This window comes from Sphaerodactylus townsendi, linkage group LG07 (genome assembly GCF_021028975.2).
Source record: "Sphaerodactylus townsendi isolate TG3544 linkage group LG07, MPM_Stown_v2.3, whole genome shotgun sequence".
Classification (NCBI taxonomy): domain Eukaryota; kingdom Metazoa; phylum Chordata; class Lepidosauria; order Squamata; family Sphaerodactylidae; genus Sphaerodactylus; species Sphaerodactylus townsendi.
The window spans coordinates 1820145-1833269 of record NC_059431.1 but is presented as its reverse complement, the minus strand read 5'-3'; positions in this window follow the sequence as shown (position 1 = coordinate 1833269).

Here is a 13125-nt window from a genome sequence, read left to right as displayed (position 1 = left end):
GGTGGGGGGGGGGGGGGGTGGGGGGGGGGGGGGGTGGGGGGGGGGGGGGGTGGGGGGGGGGGGGGGTGGGGGGGGGGGGGGGTGGGGGGGGGGGGGGGTGGGGGGGGGGGGGGGTGGGGGGGGGGGGGGGTGGGGGGGGGGGGGGGTGGGGGGGGGGGGGGGTGGGGGGGGGGGGGGGTGGGGGGGGGGGGGGGTGGGGGGGGGGGGGGGTGGGGGGGGGGGGGGGTGGGGGGGGGGGGGGGTGGGGGGGGGGGGGGGTGGGGGGGGGGGGGGGTGGGGGGGGGGGGGGGTGGGGGGGGGGGGGGGTGGGGGGGGGGGGGGGTGGGGGGGGGGGGGGGTGGGGGGGGGGGGGGGTGGGGGGGGGGGGGGGTGGGGGGGGGGGGGGGTGGGGGGGGGGGGGGGTGGGGGGGGGGGGGGGTGGGGGGGGGGGGGGGTGGGGGGGGGGGGGGGTGGGGGGGGGGGGGGGTGGGGGGGGGGGGGGGTGGGGGGGGGGGGGGGTGGGGGGGGGGGGGGGTGGGGGGGGGGGGGGGTGGGGGGGGGGGGGGGTGGGGGGGGGGGGGGGTGGGGGGGGGGGGGGGTGGGGGGGGGGGGGGGTGGGGGGGGGGGGGGGTGGGGGGGGGGGGGGGTGGGGGGGGGGGGGGGTGGGGGGGGGGGGGGGTGGGGGGGGGGGGGGGTGGGGGGGGGGGGGGGTGGGGGGGGGGGGGGGTGGGGGGGGGGGGGGGTGGGGGGGGGGGGGGGTGGGGGGGGGGGGGGGTGGGGGGGGGGGGGGGTGGGGGGGGGGGGGGGTGGGGGGGGGGGGGGGTGGGGGGGGGGGGGGGTGGGGGGGGGGGGGGGTGGGGGGGGGGGGGGGTGGGGGGGGGGGGGGGTGGGGGGGGGGGGGGGTGGGGGGGGGGGGGGGTGGGGGGGGGGGGGGGTGGGGGGGGGGGGGGGTGGGGGGGGGGGGGGGTGGGGGGGGGGGGGGGTGGGGGGGGGGGGGGGTGGGGGGGGGGGGGGGTGGGGGGGGGGGGGGGTGGGGGGGGGGGGGGGTGGGGGGGGGGGGGGGTGGGGGGGGGGGGGGGTGGGGGGGGGGGGGGGTGGGGGGGGGGGGGGGTGGGGGGGGGGGGGGGTGGGGGGGGGGGGGGGTGGGGGGGGGGGGGGGTGGGGGGGGGGGGGGGTGGGGGGGGGGGGGGGTGGGGGGGGGGGGGGGTGGGGGGGGGGGGGGGTGGGGGGGGGGGGGGGTGGGGGGGGGGGGGGGTGGGGGGGGGGGGGGGTGGGGGGGGGGGGGGGTGGGGGGGGGGGGGGGTGGGGGGGGGGGGGGGTGGGGGGGGGGGGGGGTGGGGGGGGGGGGGGGTGGGGGGGGGGGGGGGTGGGGGGGGGGGGGGGTGGGGGGGGGGGGGGGTGGGGGGGGGGGGGGGTGGGGGGGGGGGGGGGTGGGGGGGGGGGGGGGTGGGGGGGGGGGGGGGTGGGGGGGGGGGGGGGTGGGGGGGGGGGGGGGTGGGGGGGGGGGGGGGTGGGGGGGGGGGGGGGTGGGGGGGGGGGGGGGTGGGGGGGGGGGGGGGTGGGGGGGGGGGGGGGTGGGGGGGGGGGGGGGTGGGGGGGGGGGGGGGTGGGGGGGGGGGGGGGTGGGGGGGGGGGGGGGTGGGGGGGGGGGGGGGTGGGGGGGGGGGGGGGTGGGGGGGGGGGGGGGTGGGGGGGGGGGGGGGTGGGGGGGGGGGGGGGTGGGGGGGGGGGGGGGTGGGGGGGGGGGGGGGTGGGGGGGGGGGGGGGTGGGGGGGGGGGGGGGTGGGGGGGGGGGGGGGTGGGGGGGGGGGGGGGTGGGGGGGGGGGGGGGTGGGGGGGGGGGGGGGTGGGGGGGGGGGGGGGTGGGGGGGGGGGGGGGTGGGGGGGGGGGGGGGTGGGGGGGGGGGGGGGTGGGGGGGGGGGGGGGTGGGGGGGGGGGGGGGTGGGGGGGGGGGGGGGTGGGGGGGGGGGGGGGTGGGGGGGGGGGGGGGTGGGGGGGGGGGGGGGTGGGGGGGGGGGGGGGTGGGGGGGGGGGGGGGTGGGGGGGGGGGGGGGTGGGGGGGGGGGGGGGTGGGGGGGGGGGGGGGTGGGGGGGGGGGGGGGTGGGGGGGGGGGGGGGTGGGGGGGGGGGGGGGTGGGGGGGGGGGGGGGTGGGGGGGGGGGGGGGTGGGGGGGGGGGGGGGTGGGGGGGGGGGGGGGTGGGGGGGGGGGGGGGTGGGGGGGGGGGGGGGTGGGGGGGGGGGGGGGTGGGGGGGGGGGGGGGTGGGGGGGGGGGGGGGTGGGGGGGGGGGGGGGTGGGGGGGGGGGGGGGTGGGGGGGGGGGGGGGTGGGGGGGGGGGGGGGTGGGGGGGGGGGGGGGTGGGGGGGGGGGGGGGTGGGGGGGGGGGGGGGTGGGGGGGGGGGGGGGTGGGGGGGGGGGGGGGTGGGGGGGGGGGGGGGTGGGGGGGGGGGGGGGTGGGGGGGGGGGGGGGTGGGGGGGGGGGGGGGTGGGGGGGGGGGGGGGTGGGGGGGGGGGGGGGTGGGGGGGGGGGGGGGTGGGGGGGGGGGGGGGTGGGGGGGGGGGGGGGTGGGGGGGGGGGGGGGTGGGGGGGGGGGGGGGTGGGGGGGGGGGGGGGTGGGGGGGGGGGGGGGTGGGGGGGGGGGGGGGTGGGGGGGGGGGGGGGTGGGGGGGGGGGGGGGTGGGGGGGGGGGGGGGTGGGGGGGGGGGGGGGTGGGGGGGGGGGGGGGTGGGGGGGGGGGGGGGTGGGGGGGGGGGGGGGTGGGGGGGGGGGGGGGTGGGGGGGGGGGGGGGTGGGGGGGGGGGGGGGTGGGGGGGGGGGGGGGTGGGGGGGGGGGGGGGTGGGGGGGGGGGGGGGTGGGGGGGGGGGGGGGTGGGGGGGGGGGGGGGTGGGGGGGGGGGGGGGTGGGGGGGGGGGGGGGTGGGGGGGGGGGGGGGTGGGGGGGGGGGGGGGTGGGGGGGGGGGGGGGTGGGGGGGGGGGGGGGTGGGGGGGGGGGGGGGTGGGGGGGGGGGGGGGTGGGGGGGGGGGGGGGTGGGGGGGGGGGGGGGTGGGGGGGGGGGGGGGTGGGGGGGGGGGGGGGTGGGGGGGGGGGGGGGTGGGGGGGGGGGGGGGTGGGGGGGGGGGGGGGTGGGGGGGGGGGGGGGTGGGGGGGGGGGGGGGGGGGGGGGGGGGGGGGTGGGGGGGGCGGGGGGTGGGGGGGGGGGGTGGTGTGTGGGGGCGGGGGGGGTGGGGGGGGGGGGGGGTGGGGGGGGGGGGGGGGGGGGGGGGGGGGGGGTGGGGGGGGGGGGGGGTGGGGGGGGGGGGGGGTGGGGGGGGTACCCCAATAATTCCGACATCAGGACTGTACTCTTGTGTCTTGAACTTCTTCTACTTCTTCTTCCCCCCAGTGAAAGGGGGTTGGCCAGATGGCTCTCCATCTTTCCACAGGCCTCCTTGGGAATGGACTTTTGTTTTCCTCCACTTTTCCCCTCTTTTACTTTGTGTAGCAAGGGGCTGGGGGGAGTGGACGATGGAAGGAATAAACCTATGGGCATTTGAGGTGGGGGCTAGAACTGACCTGGCCAGAGCAGGGAGCCCGATGTTCATTTCAACAAAGGCTTCTGATTGATGAAATCCAGAGTCTGTCGTTGAGTGGGGTCGTAGACCTGACACATAGAGCCCATCTAGACCAAACCCCTGCTCAATGCAGGATCAGCCTAGAGCCGTGGTGGTGAACCTATGGCAGGTTTTCCGGGTTTATGGCCATGTTCCAGTAGCATTTTCTCTGGACATTTTGTCTGCATCAGTGGCTGGCATCTTCAGATGCAGGCGCAACATCTGGAGAAAATGCTACTGGAACATGGCCACACATCCCGGAAAACCCACAACACCCTAGTGATTCCGGCCGTGAAAGCCTTCGACAATACAGGTCAGCCGTCCTCTGCCAAGATCCCAGCGTCCTGATTTTCTCCTCCGCTCTAAGAAAAAAAGTGTTTGAGCAAAGGCTTGCAAGGTTGTTATCTCTGGCAAATGCCCTAGGGGGACTTGGGCCTGATTGACACATGAATGTCCATCACCCGCGCAGTGCAATAAGATGACAACTGCCAGCTGCACACGGACCGACACTGATTCACCAGCCCAGGCAGGGGCTTTATACTAACAGGTGTCAGCGGAAACACAAAGGCACGGTAGAGACAGTCTCAGCAATTCAATCGAGAGGCGTCAGGTTAGAACTGATCCGATGAGATGCAGGAATATCTGAACCCATCTGCCCTTGTCTGAGAATCAGCCAAAGTCGTCAATCAAATCAGCTGCCTAGAATTTCTTCTTTTATTTGGACAGGAATCACTCTTCTTTCTAGCGTAGCTACTTCTGAATACCTTCCCCTCAGTTTAACTACTTCTGAATACTTACTTTTTAAAAAGTGTGCCAAGAATCACACAAGGTCTGTGAATGGGAGCGATGGGGAACCAACTCCTTCCCTGCCCTCAGTATCAGGGAAAAGCCAGGACTAGACCGTCTCCTTCCTCTTGTCTTGGATGGCACCTTCTGATTGAAATGAGTTCCTGATTCCAGAGCAAGGTCATATAATGTAGACTGTGATTGTATCTGGTGATTGAGATGCATCCCTGTCAACGCAACTGCTTTAAGAGATATATGTATTCTGCCTGCTAGATGTAACCACTCTGTTAACGGAACAGTCTTTCCTTGATCTTCCTTTCATGATTTCACACACTTGTTCGGTGAATAATAAGAAGAAGAGTTTGGATTTATATCCCCCCTTTCTCTCCTGTAAGAAGACTCAAAGGGGCTTACAATCTCCTGGCCCTTCCCCCCTCACAACAAACACCCTGTGAGGGAGGAGGGGCTGAGAGAGCTCCGAGAAGCTGTGACTAGCCCAAGGTCACCCAGCTGGTGTGTGTGGGAGTGCCCAGGCTAGTCTGAATTCCCCAGATAAGCCTCCACAGCTCAGGCGGCAGAGCGGGGAATCAAACCCGGTTCCTCCAGATTAGATACACGACCTCTTAACCTCCTACGCCACTGCATATCCCTGACACCTTCTACTCCCCTGGGGCCAGAGGTGGGATCCAGCAGGTTCTCACAGGTTCCCGAGAGTAGGTTACTCATTATTTGTGTGTGCCGAGATTGGTGATTTTGCCACGTGATTTTTGCCTTAGTTACGCCCCTCCTCTCAGCAGTGGTGCACAGAACGTGAAGCAGTCTAGCAGGAGGGGCACCGGCGTGCGTGGCAGCCTGCACCTGTGAGCATTCGGCACAGCGGCTGTGTCCTTGCCACAGCCCCGCCCAGGAATGCCCTGCCCCCGGAATGCCGGGCCACGCCCCCGTCATGCCCCGCCCAGCCCCATTGGCGCTACACCACAGTTTGAATCCCACCACCATGGGAACCGGTTACTAAAATTTTTGGATCCCACCACTGCCTGGGGCAGTTGCTCTGTGGGGGCCGAGGGCCAGGTGGCTATATTTCTACCTGTCGCCCGACCTAGGTACACTCCTGGACTCCGACGTAACTGTTTCTCACATTCTTTGGGGAAATGGGAGCGGGGATTGTTTCTAGATAAAGAAGGTCGCAAAAGCTGGGTCGGGCAGAAGTGGCGTCTTGCAAGCTGGGTGCTTCGTTACCTTTCCAATAAACACTGCTGATCCAGAATCCAGAGCCTGTTTATTGTTCCAAGGATCGAGACCTCACCCCTCCCCTTCCCCTCCATGGGAGGTGGGGCCATGAGAAGAAGCCTTTCAGGGCCATATTTACCCCCACTCCATACCTGGCTGTCATGGAACCAGATCTGGATAGCTATGCACATATTATGTCATCCCATTTACGGCATGATCCCTGATTGGCCAGGATTACCCATGTGACTGATCCAGAAAGCACCGCCTTCATGCTTAACTACCCTCATTTGCCCTCAGTGACCCCATCATGTTTCCTAATCTGATTGGATGGGAGCGATGACTGCAACTGCTGTTATAAGGCAGCAATGGTGCCACTCACCGGAGCAGCAGTGGCGTACGAGGTCAAGAGCTCGTGTATCTAATCTGGAGGAACCGGGTTTGATTCCCAGCTCTGCCGCCTGAGCTGGGGAGGCTTATCTGGGGAATTCAGATTAGCCTGTACACTCCCACACACGCCAGCTGGGTGACCTTGGGCTAGTCACAGCTTCTCGGAGCTCTCTCAGCCGCACCCACCTCACAGGGTGTTTGTTGTGAGGGGGGAAGGGCAAGGAGATTGTAAGCCCCTTTGAGTCTCTTGCAGGAGAGAAAGAGGGGATATACATCCAAACTCCTCCTCCTCCTCCCCCAGGCAAAGTGTAAGCCTTGGAGTCTTCTTGCAGGAGAGAAGAAGGGATATACATCAAACTCCTCCTCCTCCTCCCCTCCTCCTCCTCCCCCTCCCTCCTCCTCCTCCTCCTCCCCTCTTCCTCCTCCTCCTCTCCTCCTCCCTCTTCTTCTTCTTCTTCTTCTTCTTCTTCTTCTTCTTCTTCTTCTTCTTCTTCTTCTTCTTCTTCTTCTTCTTCTTCTTCTTCTTCTTCTTCTAATGGTTGGGCTGAGTGCAATTGGGGAACTGGTTCAACAAAGAAGGAGTGTATGTCGGACACGGGGGACCCAGACTTTAAGAATCCGCCTCGTGAACTGAGTCTGGCCATCGCAGCAGAACGAACCTCCAGGGGACACCATATCGCAATTCCTGTAGCGATGATTCCACCTTTCCACTGGAAACTTTTTTATTATTATACAGTATATTATAGTCATTATATTATGTGCTCCAGACTTAACAATTGGTATTTTATGTCCGGGAAACAATGAAAACCTTGCTAGAGCAGACATTTATCATCCTCCAAGAATTTGGAACACACTGGGACAATATATCAATCTCTGTTTGAAGATTCCGGTTTTGTCTGAATACCCAGGTTTGAAGTTCTTTTGAAGTCCTTTTTTTTGCGAGTCAATTAATCTCAGTCATAAAAATTAAAGTAAAGATTATTTCAAGCCTGGATGTTAGATTTTTTTAGTTTCGATCAGTGAGGAAGGCCATTTAGCCCAAACGCGTCTGGTTAGCCAGGGCCAAAAATTGTCTAGCTGCACCTATTTGTGTTATGGATGTGCAAGCAAATATTTGTAATGTAGGCTGTTCTGGGCCAAAACATTTTTGGAAACGTTTCAAGAAAAGAATTGCTAGAAAGGAGGCCGCCTTTAAAACATTTTCAGGCTGGAAACAAAACGTTTTCAGCTAAAAACATGGTGGGACTCCTCAGGGAAGACGTTTTATTTCCTACCCCAAAATGGTTTCAATTTTCAATAAGCCTTTATTGGCATACAGAACAAACAATATAAATACAGTTAAAATCACTAGATAAAACTTCACACTGGATCATCAGTTCAGTTCGCAAACCTCAGCCAGAAACTTTGCTACTGAGAGACAACAGTCAAGGTCATCACAGTTGAAGAACATATTTACTTTATCAAGCTCTGTCAGGGTTTTCATAGAGTCAATGATTTGTAACAATAAGCTGGATCTTGGATTCTGGTAAAGTGGGCAGTGGAGGAGAATGTGCGCAATGGAATCCAACTGCCCTGGACTGCAGGGGCAAAGCCTCTTGTCGTTTGGTAGCCCCTCGAGTCTTCTTCTATGGAGCAGGGATGGCATAATGTTAAATCTAGCCAACATGTAGGCTCTCCTATATATAGGGTTGGTAAGCGCTGCAATATAGCAGGCTGGGTTTCCCTGCACAAATGGAGTTGCCACGTTCATTGGCAAGCAGGATTTGTTGGCCAAGCTCTGCAGTTGTTGATAATCCATTGCTAGTAGCTGCTCTTTGATGAGGGCAAACCAAAATGGTTTGTTTTGGTTGTGTGGAAAAGGCTATTGACTCAACCACCTATACTTCGGAGGTTTGTAAAATGAGTGGCAATATTGCTGGGGGTAAACTATAGATGACTGGGGAAGGAAATGGCCAACCACCCCACAAACATCGTCTGCCTAGTAAAGGTTGTGATGTGCTGTGCTTGCACGGGGACTGGTTTTACCTTTAAGCTGCCTTCAGCTCCATAAAGAAGAAAGATGGCTAATGACTGTTTGATTCCCCAGGTTTGATTCCCCGCTCTGCCGCCTGAGCTGTGGAGGCTTATCTGGGGAATTCAGATTAGCCTGTGCACTCCCACACACGCCAGCTGGGTGACCTTGGGCTAGTCACAGCTTTTCGGAGCTCTGCAAGGACGTAGGTAAGGGGTTTTTTCCTCGGGTTCAAACCCCCCCCATTTATGTCCGAAGCTCCGCCCTCCCGTTTTTAAAACATTTTTAGTGGTTTTTTTGTTTTTGGCCTGCAGGGGGCGCATTGTTTAGGCTAGCAGCACCAAACTTTCAGGGATTGTTTGGGGGACTCCTCTGATGATACTACCCAGGTTTGGTGAGGTTTAGTCCTCCATTGTTTCTAATGGGAGCTAATAGAAGATGAGGGCTACACCTTTGAGGGTCCATAACTTTGGACCCCCTGAACCAAACTTCACCAGATCTGGGTGGTAGGAGTCTGCTGTCCCCGGCCTTGGAGAGCTGCTTTTATAAGTGCTAGGCCAGGGCGGGGCTTGGGGAGGCGTGGCCATGCTCTAGGGGTGGGTGGGGGTGTGGCCCCGCCCCGAACCCCCTCCCCATAAAAAATCTATATCTACGTCCCTGTCTCTCAGCCCTATCCACCTCACAGGGTGTTCGTTGTGAGGGGGGAAGGGCAAGGAGATTGTCAGCCCCTTTGAGTCTCCTACAGGAGAGAAAGGGTGGGTGGGATATAAATCCAAACTCTTCTATTTCTTCTTCTTCTTAAAGAAATAAACGAAAGGGTGTTTCTAGCCCATTAAAGCTGCTATTTTTTGAGATGAAAACCAACTCTGCATCTCCTGTTTTGAGATCAAACTTTGTGCATTCACGCAACTTCTTTTAAAATTAGATGGGCACCCCTACTCAAGAGTTGGGTGCCGGACTGTGACGCCATGCTCGTGCCCGGCTGCTGTCCCCAAAGAGGCCCCCCCCAGGTGTGCGGGGAAGCTTGAAAAGTCAAAAAGCCTTCCCGTGGGCCTCAATGGACTTCTGCTCCCCCAAAGGGCGGCTTGAGTCCCTGGTACACGCTGTCAGTGTAACACCAGCAAAGGCTGGGAGAGAGCCTATCAAAGTCAGCTCCTCCCTTGGTCATGCCCCCAGCACACCCCAACCCTGCATGTGTAGCCTCCATCTATGGGTTCTGTGGGGCAGAACTTGGAATGAGTTTGCAACAACAACACATTTTAAAAACAAAATGGTTTACTTTCTTAACATAGAACATCAAACATCAACATTTAACATCACACTTCAAGGTCCTGTTCAGGTTGCATTTTCAAGTCCTTATATTTACAGTCTACTGATACTGCCAAGTCCAATTCTTCTTTGCAAGCGGGTTGGCTCCTGAAGACTCCAAGGGCTTGATGAACAGGATTCAACATTACAACCACAAAAACCCCTGAACTCTCACCCATTACAACCACACAAATCCTCTTATGTTCTTATGTTCTTAAACAATAAACTCCAACATTTACAACATAGCAAAAATAAACAACTACGTTCCCACTAGTTCCCAACAACATTGTAGTTACCTTAACAAGGTGTTAAGGGTTTATACAACCAAGGTCCGAGTCTGGTAGCCTTGTCTCCTCCAAATGACATGAACTCTGCAGCCTCTTGCTGCTTTGAGTCTCCACCCCTTTCTGGGTCAACCCATTCTGAGCATGGGGGTTACACAGGCACCCTGGGATGCTGGTGCAGCTTCTAGCACTAAGTTCCAGTGCCGGTGTGTGTGTGTGTGGGGGGGGGGTTGCTGAAGCAGCCAGACACCAGTGGAATCATCCCTCCACTGGGGTATTTGCCCCAGGGAGGGCAAATCTGGCAGTTTGGCAGCACACCAATCCCATGTGTAGATTCACCTCTCCCCCCATTGGACGGGGCTCAAAGTCTGCCTTCCACTTCGATGTTATTGGTATTTGCAAGTGTCTGTCACACTTCGGTTACTAATGGGTTAACTGTCTACATGTAAAAAAGCTGCTGAGGTCACCTGATCTATTGATTAGCCATTGGTCAGTCAGATCACCGTTGCTTGCATGTTAGTAAGCACCAGTGGTGGGATCCAAAAATTTTAGTAACAGGTTCCCATGGTGGTGGGATTCAAACTGTGGCGTAGCGCCAATGGGGATGGGCGGGGCACAACGGGGGCATGGGCGGGGATTCCGGGGCGGGGCATTCCTGGGCAGGACTGTGGCAAGGACGCAGCTGCTGTGCCGGTCCTTGGGCGGGAAACGAATGCACGCAGGCGCAGGCTGCCACGCATGCCGGAGCACCTCCTGCTAGACTGCTTCAAGTGCTGCGCGCTACTGCTGAGAGGAGGGGCATAACTAAGGCAAAAATCACGTGGCAAAATCACCAATTAGTAACCCCCTCTCGGCACACACAAATAGTTAGTAATTTACTCTCGGGAACCTGTGAGAACCTGCTGGATCCCACCTTCGGTAAGCACGTATATCTAAAGTTATAAAGTTACCTGTTTTCTTTGTTCACCGCACAAGATAGCAGACGGAAAGCAAGACGTAGTCCTAGAATAGATCGTAATTACTACTGTAAATAAGTAACAGAGCAGTACTGCATTTGTTGTTTTATTCCACGTTACACTTCCTTTAGGCTAGTAAATACTTTTAGACAAAAAGCAACTCAAGGTATCTGTGGCTATCTTTCTTTTCCGCACGAAACTGCTTCTGCATCTCTGCTACTTAGTATCTCTACTTAATATATTTACCTATGGATATGCATTCCTGGTGGGATTGGGTTCTTTACCCCATCCGATGACCATTTAGCTTTGACTGTCCCTGCCAAGGGACAGTTCCTTTCCACCAGCAAAGGTGATTTCTGCTGGGTTTGTTTGACAAACACCTCTGGCCCTGACAGTGTGCGGCTGCCCCCAGGGGCACCCGACAGCCCGTTTGAGCTCAGAAGCTCTTATTTCTCATCGAAGATTATCTGGACGTCTACGGCAGTGCATTTTGCAGCGTCCTCTGCTTTCCACGGGGCCTTCTTTCCGCTTCAGTAGCTCAGAGCTGTCCATCAAAACGGCAGTCGAAATCCATGCCATTAAGGCGGCGTGTCATGGAATCGCAGAACTTACCGGAGTATTCTGGGCCGAAATGTCAAAAGGTTCTAAGAGATGAAAAAAAAAAAAGAAATTGACAATGTGGATTCCCTGGTGGTGAGAGAGCGCAGATCCGGACTGCATACAGACATACATGGGAAGCTGGGAGCTGGTGCCCGTAAGAGTTGCTTGTAAAAGTGAGAATTAAATCTCTTTTGCAAAGATGCAAAGAAAAATTCGGGGTTAGTGGACTGAATGTATTTTTGCTCTTCTGGATTGAATTTCCAGCCAGGAAAGACTGTACTATCTTAGACTGTTAAGGAAACAACAACTGAATGGAAAACTCCTGGTGTCCTTTTACCGCTGTGCTACAGAGAGTGTCTTTAACCTACTGCATCTGTGTATGGTTCTCCAGTTGCACAGTGGCGGATAGGAAGGCGCTCCAAAGGGTGATCACTACTGCACAGAGGATTATTGGCTGCCCTCTCCCCTCCTTGGAAGAACTCTATCATTCCTGAAGCCTAAAGAAAGCCCAAAATATTCTGAGAGACCCGTCTCATCCGGCACACTCTCTTTTTGAACTGTTACCATCCGGCAGACGATACAGGTCTATCAAAACGAGGACAAAGAGGCTTAGAGGCAGCTTCTACTCTAGAGCTGTGGCTATGCTGAACTCTGCGGCTTCGTGTTGACGCGTTTGGGGCTGTGTAGGGATGGGTGGAGGAAGGGGAAAGTGAGGATGGGGTATGAGTCTGAAATTGTGGGCATCGAGGAATGCTGCTGTCAATTTTCGTTGTGCGTGCACAATGACAATAAAAATGCTTATGCTTATGCTTATGATGTGTTTCATTTCGCTGGTTGGCATAAGAATGTAGGGTTTTTACCTGGGGAGGAAGGGAAATTGAGAACATCTCATTTCATCTGCGGGGAGAGCAGATTGAGCAAGCTGGCCAATGGAAGGGACCTGTTCAGACCTGTCAGAACAAACAGTCTTTCTGTGACCGTTATCAAGATGGGGATTTAGACGCCGCCTTCATAGCAGACAATCAAGTTGAGCTATTTGCATCGTTGGATGGATCCCTGCGGGCCGAAACGAGAGCAGCCTCTTTATCAGACAAAATTGAAAGATAGATTTAGAAATTCAGAGGTGGAACATTCCGGAATTCTCTTTTGGCAAAGGGAAGAACCAGACGCAATTTTCTTAATTCAGGCTGCACTTAAGCAATTTTGAATTTATACGCTTCAAAACTGAATTGTCCGGCTATCTCTTTATTAACATTCTCATTTATAGAAGCTGTTGAATTTGTAAATGTTTTTGCCATCAAGTCATAGCCAATTCGTGGTGACTCCGTAGGGTTTTCAAGGCAAGGAACATTCTGAGGCAGGGACGTAGGTATAGATTTTTTATGGGGGGGGTCGGGGGGGCCACACTCGCACCTGCCCCTAGGGAATGGCCATGCCTCCCCAAGCCCCGCCCCTGGCCTAGCGCTTATAAAAGCAGCTCTCCGCGGTCGGGATGGCAGACTCCCCTGCCCTGCCCTCCCCTGCCCCTCCCCTCTGGGCTGAGGCATAGAGGGAAAATGGAGCCTGGTGCAAAATCTGAGTTTTGTGCCCCCCCCTCCCGGGCAGCCGCTGTGATGCTGGAATCCACCCCCAAACAGCATCACTTTCAATGGTGTTTAGAGATCCCAAATTCTCCTTTTAAATGCACCTTAAAGCTCCCTTTGGAAACAATGGAGGATGGGGGCACCCCCTTTGGGGCACTAAAATGTTTTAAAAACCCACAAACAGAGGGGCGGAGCTTTGGACATGAATGGGGGGGTTCAAACCCGAGAAACCCCCCCCTTACCTATGTCCATGTTCTGAGGTGTTTTTGCCAGTGCTGGTGCCCGCCCCTGTGCTAGAACCCTGCACTTAATTTTGCTCCGATACTCTTTCCCAAAACAACTGTGGGTACCTGCCTTACATGGGAATGTATTGTTGAAGGCTTTCATGGCCGGATTCAACTGGTTCT